The following is a 19,269-nucleotide window of genomic DNA, read 5'->3' on the forward strand; positions in this document are numbered from 1 at the left end:
ATTTTGAACAAAAGAATTTTATTACAGACTTTATGGAAATATATGTGTATATTTCTTCAGATGTAATATTGATTTAATGAGTTAATATTAAATTAAACTCACTTAATTTATGGTTAAGGCTAGGATAGATAATTTCTAAACTTTAGAAATTACATAATCGTCATAGAATGTTTTCCCAATGAAGTTATGAATCAATACTTCATCGTTGTGGTATTCCTTAGTATCTACAGGGCGTATGACGTCGATGCTCATGGGACAGATTGTGAAGTTGAGGTTTGCGATGCGGTTGTTGTTGGTGGTGGTAATGGTACTGTTGATGTTGTTGATGGTGGTACTGGTTATGTTGTTGGTGCTGCTGCTGGTGTTTGTAACCTTTATACCATATTCTCCAAAGCCACTACCCGAGCGCGAAGCTCGTTGACTTCTTCTATTACACCGGGGTGATTGTCGGATAGGACGAGCGGATGAATAAGATCTAGAATTTGGTGTAGTATATAATCATGATGAGATACTCTGGAAATGAGAGAGAAAATGGTGTTTCGAATAGGTTCGCCGGTAAGTGCTTCAGGTTCTTCGCCAAGAGGGCAATGTGGTGGATGGAAGGATCACCTTCTTCTTGTCTCCAATGATTAAGGAGGCTACAAACCCATCCCCAATTCATCCAGAATAGATGATGACTAATTGGTTGATCCATTTCGGTCACACTGCTTTCGGAACTTGAGTGGGATTCCATTTCGGAATCCGAGGGACTTGAACTAATGACGAATTCCATTTTGTACGATTGAATAAAGAATTTTTCGATATGAAATGATTTTCCGGCTATCTGGTGGTATTCTAATTATATAGAGCAAAAGGTTTCGTAGATTACGGAGGAATTTACGGAATATGTCAGGCAAAGTTTACAGTAACAGATACGCTAAGATATGAATTAGAAGATACGCTAAGATATGAATTTTGTCTATACACTATTCATGCAATCAATGCAATAAGATGTGTCTAGACTAAGAATGATAAGCAGATAATTTCTGATAAAAATGATGAGCAAAACTTTTGACATGCAGACACGGTCGAAGTCCAGACTCACTAATGCATCCTAACAACTATCAGTTAGACACAATAATGTAGACCTGGTTCGCTAAGACCACCGCTCTGATACCAACTGAAAGGACCCGTTCATATACATTATAAACGATTCACAATAGTTGATTACATCGCGAGGTATTTGACCTCTATATGATACATTTTACAAACATTGCATTCGTTTTTAAAAGACAAACTTTCTTTACAACAAAAGTTGACAGCATGCACACCATTTCATAATACATCCAACTATAATTGACATAATAATAATCTTGATGAACTCAATGACTCGAATGCAACGTCTTTCAAAATATGCCATGAATGACTCCAAGTAATATCCTTAAAATGATCTAATGCACAGCGGAAGATTTCTTTAATACCTGAGATTAAACATGCTTTAAAGTGTCAACCAAAAGGTTGGTGAGTTAATAGGTTTATCATAACAATCATTTCAATATATTAATAGACCACAAGATTTCCGTTTATAAATATATGTACACTCGCAAGTGTATAAAAGTATTCTATAAGTTGTAGGCACCCGGTAACAAGCCTTAACGTTCATGTTTTACCCTCTGAAGTACACCAGATCAGGTGTGTTTAAAATACTCGAAGTACTAAAGTATCCCATAGTCAGTATGGGGTTTGTCAGGCCCAATAGATCTATCTTTAGGATTCGCGCCTACCGTACATAGACAAGTAGTTTAATGTTACCAAGCTAAGGGTATATTTCTGGTTTAAACCCACGTAGAATTAGTTTTAGTACTTGTGCCTATTTCGTAAAACATTTATAAAACAGCGCATGTATTCTCAGCCCAAAAATATATATTGCAAAAGCAATTAAAAAGGGAGCAAATGAAACTCACAATACTGTATTTCGTAGAAAAAATACATATAACTTCATTTAACAAGTGCAAGGTTGGACTCGGATTCACGAACGTATCAATATTGAGATTCAATATTGCAGGAAAGTACGAAGACGCAACGGAGATGATAAACACTAGATTGACCTCACGAGCATACCCATGAACCATACCCATCACCTCCATAGCTATAACCCATAATTTCCTTAGCTTCGACTCATTCAAAAAAACTATTTTGAAATCACTCGGACAGCATTCCGTCGTAATATTTTATGTATACTAATAATATCTTGAAATAATATAAAGAAAATATATATATGTAATTCGATTGAGAGAGTTTAGAGAAATATATTTTCAAGTTTCTATGAAATAATGAAACCTATTGAATTCTATTTATAACAGATTTTTAAATTATTAAAGTGAATTATTAAAATATGAATTATTAAAGTCATTTATTAAAGTATGAATTATTAAAGTATGAATTATTAAAGTGAATTATTAAAGTATGAATTATTAAAGTGAATTATTAAAGTGAATTATTAAAGTATGAATTATTAAAGTGAATTATTAAAGTATGAATTATTAAAGTATGAATTATTAAAGTTAAAGTAAAATAAAAGTAAAGTAAAGGTAAAGTTAAAGTATAGTAAAAGTATAAAACTATATACGTATAATACGCGTATAAGTATATATAATATTAATTTAAATCGTTATATATATATTTAATAAAATAAAATATAAATATCGTTATCTTTATCATACTAGTTAAGTAATGAGTTGTCAAAAGTGGTTCTAGATATTTATAAAAGATATCTACGTTTTAATAATAAAGTTCTTTTTAAACTGAAAACGTTTTTTGTACTTTTGAAACTAAATTAATAGAATATTATGGAAACCAATTCTCCACTAACTTTTGTCTAACTTTCGTAAATGACACTTTTTGTTTTTATTTATAAATAGCTTTACAAATTATTCTGAATATCGTTAAGAGGAATAGATTTTCTCAAATCATAGTGGACCTCTCAACAGAGACTTGTAATCATAATTCAATGTTTCTGATAATTCAATCATTTAATATATTTTTTTAATTTCATCGAAAATCATATTGAAACAAATACGTTCGTGTAAGGTATTATACGTTTAATACTTTATTAATATTCTCAAGTTATAATATATATATACATATACATATCTATTTATATATAACGGTTCTTGAATCGTCGGAATTTGGTCGAGGTTATAATGAATGTATGAACATAGTTTAAAATTCTTGAGATTTAACTTAACAAACTTTACTTATCGTGTCGGAATAATATAAAGATTAAAGTTTAAATTTGGTCGGAAATTTCAGGGTCGTCACATTAAAATATTGAAAGGTATTGATTTAGATAAAAATATCGTTTTCATTATTTTTATCAATATTATTATTAGAAGTATTTTTAATATTAAAACTATCATTTTTACAAAAATTATTATTTATAGGAATATCATTGTTAATATAAAATATCATTATTATTATCAATTTAATATCATTTTTAGTAAATATTGTTATTATTATTAGTAGAATAATAATTATTATTATTACAAAATAATACAATTTTTACGTACTATTGTTATTATCGATATTATTTTATCAAATAGATATGTGATACAAAGATATTTTACTACGTGTAATATAATTACATTAATAATACCTATCATATTATTTTTATGATATTAAATGAATTTATAAATTTTATTACTTAAGATAGAGATATAAAAGTATATTTTTATTATATAAATTTTAATATAAAATTTTATTTATTAATAAATGAATTATATTATTTACTCTAATAAAATCTGTTAAAAATATTTAAATATATAAAACGACTGCATTTAAACTATATAATAATCATGTATAAGTTTTGGAAGTCATTTTGGTTAAGTTGACTTTTGTTGACTTTTGCATATTAGTCTCGAGCATTAGGATTGTGATACACTACGACTTAACCTAAATTGTTAAACAAATATTGACCGACATATAAATATATATAATTAATATAGGTTCGTGAATCAGAGGCCAACCTTGCACTTGTTCAGTGCCATCTTATTTCATAAACTCAAAACACCAAACTCTAAACCCTAAAGCCTAAACCCTAAACTCTAAACCGTTTGTGTTAAAAGCTCAATCTAAATCCTAAATCTAAACCCTAAACCCTAAATTTCTAAACCCTAATATCTAAACCCTAATATTTAAACCCTAATATATAAACTAAAAATTTTTTCTTGATTGTGGTTAAAAGTTATTTAAGGATATATATATATATATATATATATATATATATATATATATATATATATATATATATATATATATATATATATTACAATTATTATTATTAAATAAAATAAAATATAAAATCTAAACTAATAATAATACTTAATATACGGAGCATATCAACGGAGTATTATCTATATCATAACAAAAATTACCAAAAATCTATATGGAACATATACGAAGTATTATCTATATCTAATATATTTACAGAGTATTATTTTTGGTATATATATATCTATAAAATTAATATTATGATATACGGAGCATTCGACATATCAAAATTAATATGTACGGAAACAAAACCCGCTAAATTTTTTAATGGGTTTTATTTTTCTGTTCGCCGCGAGTTACGTTTCACCGCCATCACCGTTCAACTAGAAATAATTCTACGAACTAAACGCATTAAATTGTATGCACTACCAACAAAGAATCTCTTTTTAACAATAAATATTGAAGTGATTTGAATTTACAGTTTAAGTCCTTAAAAATTTTATAAACACGCAAATATAACTATTATAATATTAATTATTCATGACGACTCTCCCGAGTACCATTATTTTGCTGAAATGACTAACAACTTTTTTAAAATTAAACTCACGGGTTACACTTTTATTAAAAAAATACTTGTATATAATAATTCTAAAATAATATAACTTAGACTTTACTAACGTTACGTTCCACGACAAATTTTCAATGTACTCATATTTTCTCTAAATATTACGTAGTATATAATTTATATATAATTAAAAGGTAAGATCCTGTTTCCCAGGTGGTTGGGATGCCGTCCAGATGGGTGGGACGCCGTCCCAGTGTGAAGGACTAGACGCCGTCCAGGGAGTTTGGACGCCGTCTAAATGAACTGGCGGGCCAGCTGTCTTGTTTTTAGATATTTAAATGGTATTTTGGTAATTTCACATGGGTGCCGAATTTAAAGCCCTAGATCAGTTTTGGAGCATCATTTACTTCATTTACAACCACCCAACCTCTTCCACTTCAATTCTAGAGAGAGAGAAAGTGATTCAAGTGTGAGAAAGCTCAAATCGAAGAGGAAGAAGCTTTTTTGGGTTAGAGCTCGAGCATTAAAGTTGTTCATCTCCTCACTAGCTACGTTTTGATTGTGGTGGTAAGTCCTAAACTTGATTTCTTTAGTTTAAATTGTTTAAGGGTTAGGATTTGGGCTAGTGATGAACATAAAACCCATTTGTTAGTGATTTGGGGGGTTTTTGGGTAAGTTTAAGTCATGAGGACTCAAAGATGACTAACCTAGGGTTTTGAAATGCTAAATGTGTTTATGAGTCTTAAATTGGTTAGTTAACTACTAGCACACCTAGATGTTATGTAAGTGGGTGTTATTTGGGTATGTGGTGACCCGAATGGGTGTGGAAACCTCAAATGGGTAAAACGGGTCTTTGATGGCCTAAGTTGTCTTGTTAGGGTGAAAATGCGATAACATTGTGATTATATGTGTATTAAAACCATAAATGGCTAGAGTTAGGGTTTTTGGCGACGTTAACCCAATATTAGGGTTAAGTGTGCAAACGGGTCGGAACATATATATATATATATATATATATATATATATATATATATATATATATATATATATATATATATATATATATATATATATATATATATATATATATATATATATATATATATATATATATATATATATATATATATATATATATATATATATATATAGACTCTAGGATGTTGAGTGAGTTGGTTGACTAACTTGATTGTGTGATTAATTAATTATATACATAATGTAATAGGTGCGTACGTTGAAGGTTGTGAGCTTGGTTTAACATTCACCGATGGCGTTAAGGTGAGTGGAGTAATTATGCATGTATGTATATAGTGTATTTATTTGTATGCTATGGTATGAACCACAGAGCCGGTAGTACCATAGTATGTGTGAGTGTATTATGATGTGAACCACGGAGCCGGTAACATCATGGTACCTGTGTTGTAGTGTGAACCACGGAGCCGGTAGCACTATAGCACGAGTCGTAAAGTGTGAACCACGGAGCCGGTAGCACTATAAAATGAGATATGAACCACGAAGCCGGTAGCATCAAAGTGTAAACCACGGAGCCGGTAGCACTATAAAATTAGGTGTGAACCACGGAGCCGGTAGCACCGAAGTGTGAACCACTGAGCAGGTAGCACTATAAAAGAGTATGACTCAAATGCGTAGTGACGTGAACCACGGAGCCGGTAGCGTCATAGCATTGCGTATGTTGTGAACCACGGAGCCTGTAGCACCATGACGCGAGAATGGTTAACCATCTAGTTGTTTATGTTTATGTTTACATTTTAAAGTAGCATATTATATTGTCATGGAGTATATGATATTAATTCATGCTAGTTGTGGTAATTGGAGGTGATTAGCTTATACTTGGAGTTTGTATGCTAATTGTTAATACTAGCGAACATGCGGTGTGTGTGTAAGTGTATGCAAGTAGGTATATTATATATGTATATGTATAACTATTGCACTCACTAAGCTTTAGCTTACCCTCTCGTTGTTTACCTTTTTAGGCTCCGACGCGGACAAATGTAAAGGTATTTGGTTGGATTAGTGGTCTCCCACTTATTTTGATAGGGGATGCTTTTGGGTTAGCTTTTGGAAGTTCGGCCAAGATTTGGGTAGTTTAACCCCAAACACCATGCTCTAGGTGTTGTTTGGAATTTAACCTCTTAGGGTTGAAACTTGTATTTTAAACGGAATTCGTAAAACGGGACATTGTGGGCCCGGTGTTGTAAAACTTGTTTTGATGATAGAAATCCTTTAGTTTTACTTATTATAATATGTTGTGAAAAGGTTTTCGTCTAAAAGTATCGTGAAGCGGGTTTTCCGCTCGTGTAAAATGGAACCCGAGATCAGAACCTGGCAGTTCATTGGGACACTATCCCAAAAGGTGGGACGCTGTCCAGAATCTTGGACGCCGTCCAGATGTACTAGTCCAGAAAAAAAAATTAGTGTGTTTTTGGAATAACGAAGTCGGGTTATTACAAGTGGTATCAGAGCATGGTCTAAGGGATTTTGGCGACTTGAGATAGGTACCTAGACTTAGACTTTATTGTGTGTGCGCTTTATGCGGGACTTGTAGGACTTTGGGTCGGATCGGGAATTGTTAGTGCTTAGGTTTATGTGAACTAACCTTGCGCTAATTGTTTTTGTGTTGTGTTTAGCAATCATCAAGTGCGATAGACGTTGTACTAGCAAGTTAATGCAACGTGCTCGCGTAACAATGATTAGCTACCATTGTTACGGGTTCAAATCGTGTCAAACAAGCGATGTACGATGATTGTCGATCAAGATGAGGTAGTGTGGTGTATATGTATATACTTATGTGTTATGTCCTTTCGTTTCGTTGTTTAATCTATTCCGTTTTATAGAATGAAGATGAGAAACGGGCCCGAAAATGATAATGGGGGTACAAGTGAGGACGCTGAGTTCACGGCCAAGGTTGAGGCTATCTTTAAACGTCAAAAGGCGGATTTCCTAGAGGATGTTAAGAAGATGTTTCTAGATACAATTGACGAGCAACTAGTCAATGTAGTAAAGGAACAATTTAAGGCCGTTCTTCACGAAGATAATGTGGGAAGACGGGACTTTTTCTATAAGAATTTCAAGGATTCTCAACCTCCCACCTTTGAAGGTGAAAGAGACCCTCTTAAGAGTGCCCGTTGGATCTCCGATATGGAGGAGGCCTTCCGTACTTATGAATGTCCTCTCGATAAGAAGACAAGGTACGGGTGTAGTATGTTAAGGGGCGATGCCAAGTTGTGGTGGGACGCAAAGCTCCAAGTTTATGGTGAAGAGAAATGAATGGAATTCACGTGGGATGAATTCAAGATGGAGTTTTTCAAAGAATACCGAACTTCGGCCGATCTTACAAGGCTTAAGGATGAGTTGCGTTCCTTGAGGCAAGGGTCGATGGATTTGAACACTCTCAAATCCGTGTTTTTGTCCAAGACCCAATTTTTCCCGGAGTATGTTGGGAATGATAAAATGTTGAAGGAGGACTTCTATCGAATCTTGAATGACAATTATCAAGAGAAGATTAGCGTAACCGTGGTGAAGACTTTTGATGAATTGTTCGATATGGCCAAACGTTTTGAGGCGCTAGTGTTGAGAAAGAGTGGCTTTACTTTCGGCAAAAGAAAGTTTGAAGCTACTAGTCAATCTAACAAAAAGAGTAAGGGTGCTAGTGAGAGTGTTGGTAATGTGAAGAAGGGTACGTCCGGGGGCTTTGGACCCAAATGTTATAATTGTAGACGACAAGGACACATGGCTCGTGATTGTACAAATTCATCCTCAACACCAAAGCTCACTTGTTACAATTGTGGTAAAGAAGGGCACAAAAGGCCAGAATGTCCCGATTTGCAGGGTGAACATGTTAAGAAGTTGGAGAAGGCAGCGGGTACGGCTAGTGGTCACAATTATTTGATGACGAATGATGAAGCCAAACAATCTAACGAAGTTGTCTCAGGTACTTTCATGGTTAACTCTAATCCGGCGAGGATACTCTTTGATAGTGGTGCTAACTTGTCATTTGTGTCACTAAAATTTGTGCCTAAACTTAATAAACCATTAGCTAAGTTAAGTCATCCGGTAGAAGTCGAAATAGCGGACGGAAAGTTGGTGCTAGTGGTTGATGTGTGTAAAAATTGTGATGTTGTATTTGGTGCCGAAAACTTTAAAATTGATCTCATCCCGATGACTTTGGGTGATTTTGATATCGTTGTTGGTATGGATTGGCTCGATTGTAATAGAGCCGATATTGCATGCCATGAAAAATCTATTCGTGTGAAGACCCCAAGTGGGGGAGAGTTAATTATTCATGGTGATAAACGAAGAAGACTTGTGCCGATATTCAATTTTGCACGGGCACGTCGCTTCCTTGTTGGTAGTGGCATGGCTTTTCTTGCCCATGTTGTTGATACTCGTGATGAGCCACCACCCATTCGTGAAATTCCGGTGGTGAATGAATTTGAAGACATTTTTTCGGATGAGTTACCGGGTATTCCAGCGGAAAGACAAGTTGAATTTCGTATTGAGTTGGTTCCGGGAGCTACTCCCATTGTTAAAACTCCTTATCGTTTAGCACCAACGAAAATGCAAGAGTTGTTAAATCAAACCCAAGAGTTGCTTGAGAAGGGTTTTATTCGACCGAGTGCTTCGCCATGGGGTGCTCCGAGTTTATTCGTGAAGAAGAAAGATGGTAGTATGCGGATGTGCATCGATTATAGGGAGTTGAATAAAGTGACGATCAAGAATCGTTATCCATTGCCTCGGATTGACGATTTGTTTGACCAACTCCAAGGTGCAATGTATTTCTCTAAGATCGACCTACGGTCCGGCTATCACCAAATGCGGGTCCATGAGCAAAATTTGAATGCACCGGCGGCATTCATGGTGTGACGACCCGAGAATTTCCGACCAAATTTAAACTTGATCTTTATATGTTTCCGACACGATTAGCAAAATTTGTTAAATTGAATCTCAAACATTTTAAAACTATGTTCATATATTCGTTTAACCTCGACCAAATTCAGACGATTCACGAATAATTATTTGTAAATGAATATATATATATATATATTAAATAAGTATAAACATAAGAATATATAATATTTTGAATAATTGGAATTTAAAATGTAAAATAACAATTAAAATAATTAAGTACTATTAACACATATAGATATGTACATGTTATTATAAATCTATGATTCCTGTTAAATATATATAGAAATATTAACTATTCAGTAAATGTCATCATATAATATAATATTACATAAATAATAAATGATATAATACAAGTTTGAATATAATTGATATATTAATACTATTATCATTACTTTCATTATTATTATTATTATTGTTAGTACTAATATTAATATTTGTATTAACAATATTATTAATTCTAATATAAATATATATATATATATATATATATATATATATATATATATATATATATATATATATATATATATATATATATATATATATATATATATAATTTGAAATGTATAAGTTGTTATATTAGTGTTATTATTAATATTATTATTATCATTAATAATATTAATACTTTTATAATTGGTGTTAATAATAGCATTATTAATAAATTATTAGTATCATTATTATTTAATATTACAATTAATATATTTATTAGGATTATTGATATTATTATCATTATTATTAAATTATTTATTATTAGTCTCATTATTATTAGAATTAAAATTTAAGATAAAGGTTGTATAATTAATACTATAATATTTAATTGCAATACAGATATGGATATAATTGATATGCAGTTATATAAATTCAGTCATATATATATTTATAAATTCGTATATTCAGTTAAGAAAACATATTTATACAAATTATACGTATACTAGTATATCCATATATATATATATATATATATATATATATATATATATATATATATATATATATATATATATATATATATATATATATATATATATATATATATATATATATATATATATATATATATATATATAAGGTAAATACGTATTTTTGATAAAAATCCAAATTCAGTTTAGCATCACAATCAAACTGTATCAAGCTTTATTTAAAGTCTTCAATCCAGTACAAATAAAAATCCAATCACAGAAATAATCGTCATTCAGTTAGCCATCTCTTTCACCTTTTATTTTATTTTTTATTATTTTCGGTATTGAACAACAAATTCAAGTCGACTGCAGTTTTATATATAATTGATATATTTCAGTGTTATTTAATCCATACAACCTTCTATCATCCAACAAAGTTTATACATTTTATTTATTGGTTATCAAATTGTCAAAATATATCAGAAAAGGGGTAAAGGATACGTGTTTACTCTGTTCGTGTCTCTAAGTTTGAAAAATTCGATTTTTCAATAACTTTCAAAATGTATTAATGCCAAGTGGTTAGGAATCATTCATATAAACTATCTGGAATGTTTCAATTACAATTTTTTAGTATCGAGTCTTAATTTCTGAAGTCAAACTCTCAAATTCAAAGTCAACCCTTTTGTTCATAACCAAATTCGGATTCCAGTGGATGTCTTGGGTTTAATTAAGGATACAGGTAGTTTCTAAAATAGTTTTGAAACCTATTTGGTGTTGAAATTTTTGTCTGAAGGTGTCTAAATTTTTAAAACGCGAATTGAGTTTATGAAGTGCAAAAACGGGTCTGAGGAAGTTTTTAAATTAATTGCTGTTAAAACAAATCAATTGCTATACGTTCAATTCGTTTTCTCTTTAGTTTATGAATCCAAAACCCAACTCATTTGAGCATGGTTAGCTTGATTTGATTTCTGGTCGAATGGTGTTGTGAAGAAGATGATGTAGGAAACAGAAGTATATAGGTTAAATAAATACTGATGTAAGTATAATCAGAAAAACAACTGGGTTCGAATGGTTAGAGTGTTTGGCCACTGAACGGGAGGTCTCGGGTTCAAGCCCGGTTCGAGGCAGTATTTTTTTTAGGGCGTATTTCCTCTAAGGTAGTCTCATTTTCTATTATTATTATTATTATTATTATTATTATTATTATTATTATTATTATTATTATTATTATTATTATTATTATTATTATTATTATTATTATTATTATTATTATTATTATTATTATTATTATTGTTATCATTACTATTATTATTGTTATTGCTATTGTTATTGTTATTGTTATATTTATTAGTTATTGATATTATTAGGATAACATTAATATTATGATTTATATTATTATCAATTTTGTTATTAAGCAACATCATTAAGTATTATTATCATTACTATAAACATAACACAAACTAGTTTTATTATTATTAATCTTAGTATTAGTATTACTTTATAAGTATTATTGTTATTATTAATGTTACTATAAGTAATATCACTATTATTATCATTATTATTACTTTTACCATTATTAGTATTATTACCACCATATTATTATTACTAGCAATATCATTACTATAAAAACTAATATGATTACGAAAATAAAAGTTTTTGTTAAAATTATAAATATGAAAACTATAAATATGAATACCAATGTTATTATGAAATTTACATGTTAGATTAAAAATAGATTATTATTAGTATTATTATTACTATCACTATACTTATTATTGTTATTATTACAAATATAAAACTTTATATAAAAACACATTACCATTACATTAATATTACTTGATACTATATTTTATCAATAGAATGTTAATAATTAAACTATATTAAAATTTAATATGATAAGTATTAATTATATACCATGTATGAATTAAATATATTAAATATATCCATGTAACATAATATAACAAATATATTATTAATAATAATAATAAATAAAGTTGTTTGATTACGATATATGTATTAATAAATATACAAATGATATAGGTTCGTGAATCCGAGGCCAATCCTGCATTGTTCAATATAGTCATATGTAATTTTACTACAAAATACATTAGGTGAGTTTCATTTGCCTTTTTACCCTTTATATTTTTGGGCTGAGAATGCATGCGCAATTTTTATAAATGTTTTACGAAATAGACACAAGTAATTGAAACTACATTATATGGGTGAATGATCGAAGCCGAATATGCCCCTTTTTACTTGGTAACCTAAGAATTAGGGAACATCACTAATTTTGAGAATTAGTGCATGCCTAATTGACGCGAATCCTAAAGATAGATCTATGGGCCCGACGAACCCCATCCAAAGTACCGGATGCTTTAGTACTTCGATGTTGTTTTATATCATGTCCGAAGGATTTCCCGGAATGATAGGGGATATTCTTATATGCATCTTGTTAAAAATCGGTTACCATGTGTTCAATCCATATGAATGATTTTTGTCTCTATGCATGGGACGTATATTTATGAGAACTGGAAATGAAATTCTTGTGGTCTATTAAAATGATGGAAATGATTATTTATGTTAAACTAATGAACTCACCAACCTTTTGGTTGACACTTTAAAGCATGTTTATTCTCAGGTATGAAAGAAATCTTTCGCTGTGCATTTGCTCATTTTAGAGATATTACTTGGAGTCATTCATGACATATTTCAAAAGACGTTGCATTCAAGTCGTTGAGTTCATCAAGATTATTACTAAGTTAATTATAGTTGGATATATTAGGAAATGGTATTCATGCCGTCAACTTTCGATGTAATGAAAGTTTGTCTTAAAAAAACGAATGCAATGTTTGTAAAATGTATCATATAGAGGTCAAGTACCTCGCGATGTAACTAAATGTAATGTATTCGTCCGGATGGATTAGGACGGGTCCCTTCAGTTGGTATCAGAGCGGTGGTCTTAGCGAACCAGGTCTGCATTAGTGTGTCTAACTGATAAGTCGTTAGGATGCATTAGTGAGTCTGGACTTTGACCGTGTCTGCATGTCTAAAGTTTTGCTTATCATTTTGTGTCGAAAATTACCTGCTTATCATCCTTAGAAAATCACTTGCTTATCATTCTTAGTCTAGACACAACTTATTGCATTGACTGCATGAATAGTGTATAGACAAAATTCATATCTTAGCATGTCTCTAATTCATATCTTAGCGTATCTGTTATTGTTACCTTTGCCTGAAGGATTCCGTAGATTCCTCCGTAACTTATGGGATTTTAGTATTATATATGCATATGTAAATTATGTATTACAGGGTAGTAATCTACATCCTATAATCTAATTCTTATCGAAAATCCTTCATCTGATCGTACGAGATGAATCCCTCAACCAGTTCGAGTCCCTCAGATTTCGATAGCTATTCCGATAGTTATTCCGACAACTATTCCGACATGGATATTTACCTAAGCTCCGAAAGCGGTGTCACCAGAATGAATCAATCAATCAGTCATCCGCAATTCATCTGATGGGTTCGTAGTCTACTCAATCATTGGAGACAAGAAGAAGGTGATCCTTTTCATCCACCACATTGCTCTCTTGGCGAAGAACCTGAAGCACTTACCTGCGAACCTGTCCGAAACACCATTTTCTCTCTCATTTCCAGGGTATCTCGTCATGATTATATATTATTCCAAATTCTAGATCATATTTATCCGCTCGTCTGAACCGACAATCACCCCGGTGTAATAGAAAAAGTCAACGAACTTCGCGCTCGAGTAATCAATTTGGAAAATATGGTGCAAAACCTACCAGCTTCAGCAACATCACCGGCACCAACAGTACCACCAACATCAACACCCGTACCATCAACAACACACGCCTCAACATCTCAGTCTGTACCTCGATTATAATCATCATACTACGTATCGTTCTACATCAATTATCTTCGTTCGACATGGCAATTATGTAATCTCTAATGTTTTAGAGATTATATATCCTTGTTCTAATAGTAAATCAAATGAGTCTAATATTGATAATGCTAAAAACGAACATATATTTCATAGCATTATCCCTCAAGAAAAACAAGCTTTTAGTTGCAATTGTTCTATTTACAAGTGATATTCATTTAAATAATAAAAGGTGAAGACAAAAGACAGATTCGACGATTTGAAGACGCAAACGACCAAAAAGCTAAAAAGTACAAAGTACAATCAAATTGGTTCAAATTATTGATGAGAAACGTCTAAAAGTTACAAGATTAAGAGCCGTAAAATGCAAATTACAAGATATTAAATTGTACGCAAGGACGTTCGAGAATCCGAAACCAGGACCAGAGTCAACCCTCAACGCTCGACGCAACGGACTAAAAATTACAAGTCAACTATGCACATGAATATAATATAATATATAATTAATTCTTAAAATTATATATATATTATATTATATATAAAACCGTCGGCAAACAAGAAAACAAATCTTTGTGAGCTGGAAAAGCAGGACATGCGATCGCATGGCCTGGAAGTGCAAAATCCATGCGGTTGCATGGTATCAACTGACATCCTATATATTTCGCAGTTTTTGGCCGAATATCTTCACCTAATTCAATCTCTCTATCTCTCACGTAATATATATATATATATATATATATATATATATATATATATATATATATATATATATATATATATATATATATATATATATATATGTATGTATATATGTATATATATACATATATATATATACATATATTATAATTTTAATTTTAATTTTAATTTAATAATAATAAGGGTATGTTAGCGAATGTTGTAAGTGTGTAAGTCGAAATTCTGTCCGTGTAACGCTACGCTATTATTAATCATTGTAAGTTATGTTCAACCTTTTTAAATTAATGTCTCGTAGCTAATATATTATTATGCTTATTTAAATCGAAGTAATCATGATGTTGGGCTAAATTTTAAAGACGGGGTAATTGGGCTTTGTACCATAATTGGGGTTTGGACAAAAGAATGACACTTGTGAAAATTAGACTATGGGCTATTAATGGACTTTATATTTGTTTAATTGAATGATAGTTCGTTAATTTAATATAAAGATTTACAATTGGACGTAATTATAAATAACCACATACACTCGATCGGACATGATGGGCTGGATATTTATAAGTACTAATAATCGTTCATTTAACCGGACACGGGAATGAATTAATAGTTAATGGACTTATTAAAACAGGGGTGAATTACATACAAGGAAAATTGGTGTAATTATAGTTTAAGTCCCCAATTAGTTGGAATATTTGACTTCGGATATAAGAATAATTTGACGAGGATACTCACACTTTATATTTATGACTGATGGACTGTTATGGACAAAAACCAGATAGACATATTGAATAATCCAGGACAAAGGACAATTAACCCATGGTAATAAACTAAAATCAACATGTCGAACATCATGATTACGAAAGTTTAAATAAGCATAATTCCTTTATTTCATAATTCATCGCACTTTTATTTACTGTCATTATATTTAATTGCACTTTTAATTATCGTACTTTTTAATTATCGCAATTTTATTTATTGTCATTTTATTTATCGCACTTTTATTTATCGCACTTTAATTATTGTCATTTACTTTACGCTTTAAATTTAGTTTTATTTTTAATATTTTACATTAGGTTTTAACTGCGACTAAAGTTTTAAAATCAACAAACCGGTCATTAAACGGTAAAAAACCCCCTTTTATAATAATAATACTACTTATATATATATATATATATATATATATATATATATATATATATATATATATATATATATATATATATATATATGTATTTATATATTTACAAATATAGTTTTAAAAATATAGCGTTAAACTTGGCTAGCTCCCTGTAGAACGAACCGGACTTACTAAAAACTACAATACTGTACGATTAGGTACACTGCCTATAAGTGTTGTAGCAAGGTTTAAATATATCCACTCTATAAATAAATAAATAACTTGTGTAAAATTGTATCGTATTTAATAGTATTTTGTAGTAAATATATAACTATTTCGTATACACCTCTACGCACATCAAGTATTTTTGGCGCCGCTGCCGGGGACTGCTTAAACGCCGGAAGCGAAACACTATATATATATATATATATATATATATATATATATATATATATATATATATATATATAAAAGATTTTTACTAAGTTTTAATTTATTTTTGTAAAAATACGTTTTAAATATTAAAAATTCAAAAATATAAAAAGAAAAAAAATATATATATATTTTTAAGAGTTGTTCAAAATATAAAAAAATTAAAAAGTTTGTATTTTCTTTTAGTTACAAAAACTAATAGGTAGTTTTTTTTTTGTAAAAATATAAGTTTTTAATTATTTTATATAAATATTTTATATATTTATAAAACAGAAAATTAAAAACAGAAAAAAAACTGTAAACGGACTACACTGTAGCAGCCCAAACAATCTGGCCCGATTTCCTAATTCATGCGACCGCATGAAATTTTAACTACCACTCCATGCGATCGCATGGAGTGATTTGACTGCCCTGATCCTAGTACATACGAAATTAGGGTTAAGTTTATTATTAATTATTATTATTTAACCCTAATTAGGTTTTAATTATTTAATTAGTTTTTAATTTTATTTTTAGTTTTATTATTTAAATTGTAATATTAAGTTTTAATAGTTTTATTAATTATATAAAATTGAAACCTTTATAAAATAAATAATATAAAAATAATATTTTTATAAAAATTGTATTTTTATAAATTTAAATTTCTTTTTATATTTATATCTTTTTAATCATTTAAGCGTAATTTTATAATTTTTCGCTCGTACTTAGTTTTAAATTTAGTATTTTCCATAGTTATTTATATTTCTAGATTTTTAGGATTTGCCGTAAAATCCCTTAAGTGCTTTTTCTTTAGACTAAGAGTTAGGTGCTTTAGAATTTTACGACACCGTTTTATAAATTTTAGTACTTTTTAAGTTATTGCCGTTTTGGATATAGAATTCCTTTTAAGCTTTAATACCTTTAGACGCAACTTTTAATTTTTAGTTTTTAGACTTTTAAGTTTCGACGCGCTACGTTCTTTTTATTATTTTTCGACCTTTTATTTTTCGATGTTTTTCGACGCGCTCTTTTTCTTTCTTATTTTTCGACGCTCTAGTTTTTAGGACATAGAATTTTATATTTCTACTCTAAAATTTCTTTAAATTTTGACGAAAAATTATTTTAAGTGGTTAAATTGATAGACATCCAAAATTTTCTGGTTCGTAGTAATAGTTGGATTTGTTCGTGGCGAGTTGTGGGCTTCCGATTTAAAGGGTCCTGGCTACCTTCTGCATCTATTGGCTATTCAAAACGTGGGCAAAATCAGAAAAGTCTATTAATTTGATAACTTATATAATTTTTATCTTTTATAACTAATAGGATATTCAGTGAATGCACCGAGCAAAACGTTCACCACCTTTCATACGTTCACCACCTGTAACCAGATCAAGACATCTAGCCAATATTGTCGCCGTTGATTTTTCTTTAGAATCGTCATCAATTCGACCAAGTACTCCAATTCAAATTTCCGATAATCCATTTTTTGAACCCGACCTCACAATTGAGAATCCGGAGGATATTCAGGGATAATTCAGAGATCCTGAACCATTAATCTTTCCTCCGGAACCACCAATCATTCAAACGGAGATTGTCGAGGAACAAACCATTAAATCAGAATCCTCTAGTGATTCAGATTCAACAAATTTAATAATGGAAAATCTGGAACCTCTAAGTATGGAAGACCGAATGAGAGCTAAACGCACTGGCCAAGGTCATGCAATTACTCAACCAGACATTAATGCACCAGATTATGAAATCAAAGGACAAATCCTATACATGGTAACTAATCAATGCCAATTTAGTGGTGCGCCGAAGGAAGATCCAAACGAACATCTTCGTACCGTTAATAGGATCTGTACTCTATTTAAAATCCGAGAAGTTGAGGATGAACAGATATATCTCATGTTATTTTCCTGGACTTTAAAGGGAGAAGCCAAAGATTGGTTAGAATCGTTACCTGAAGGGGCGATTGATACATGGGACGTTTTAGTTGAAAATTTTCTTAAACAAATCTTTCCAGCATCTAAAGCCGTGAGACTTCAAGGAGAAATTGTTATTTTTACACAGAACACAAATGAAACTCTATATGAGGCGTGGACAAGATTTGGAAAATTGTTAAGAGGATGTCCGCAACATGGTCTAGACACTTATCAAATAGTACAAATATTCTACCAAGGATGCGACATCACTACAAGAAAAGATATCGATATAGCAGCTGGTGGTTCCATTATGAAGAAAACAGCAACTGAAGCTTACAAAATTATGGATAACACTGCTTCCCACTCACATGAGTGGCATCAAGAAAAAGATATCGCTAGATCATCTAAAGCGGCTAGAGCCAATTCTAGCCATGACTTTGATTCCATTTCTGCAAAGATAGATGCTATCGAGAGACGAATGGAAAAGATGACTAAAGATATTCACTCAATAAGAATTAGTTGTGAGCAGTGTGGAGGACCACATTTGACAAAAGATTATCTCAGTATTGAACAAACAATGGAAT

At 30.6% G+C, this 19,269-nt stretch overlaps 1 non-coding gene across 1 annotated transcript; it reads right to left on the reverse strand.

Annotated features, from left to right (window-relative positions):
* Window positions 1-18,800: 18,800 nt before the first annotated feature.
* LOC139865341 (small nucleolar RNA R71) lies at window positions 18,801-18,907 on the reverse strand. Its single transcript, XR_011764867.1, has one exon. It is a non-coding gene; the product is annotated as a small nucleolar RNA R71 (small nucleolar RNA).
* Between the last annotated feature and the right edge of the window lie 362 nt (window positions 18,908-19,269).

This window comes from Rutidosis leptorrhynchoides, chromosome 8 (genome assembly GCF_046630445.1).
Source record: "Rutidosis leptorrhynchoides isolate AG116_Rl617_1_P2 chromosome 8, CSIRO_AGI_Rlap_v1, whole genome shotgun sequence".
In the NCBI taxonomy this organism is placed as follows: Eukaryota; Viridiplantae; Streptophyta; class Magnoliopsida; order Asterales; family Asteraceae; genus Rutidosis; species Rutidosis leptorrhynchoides.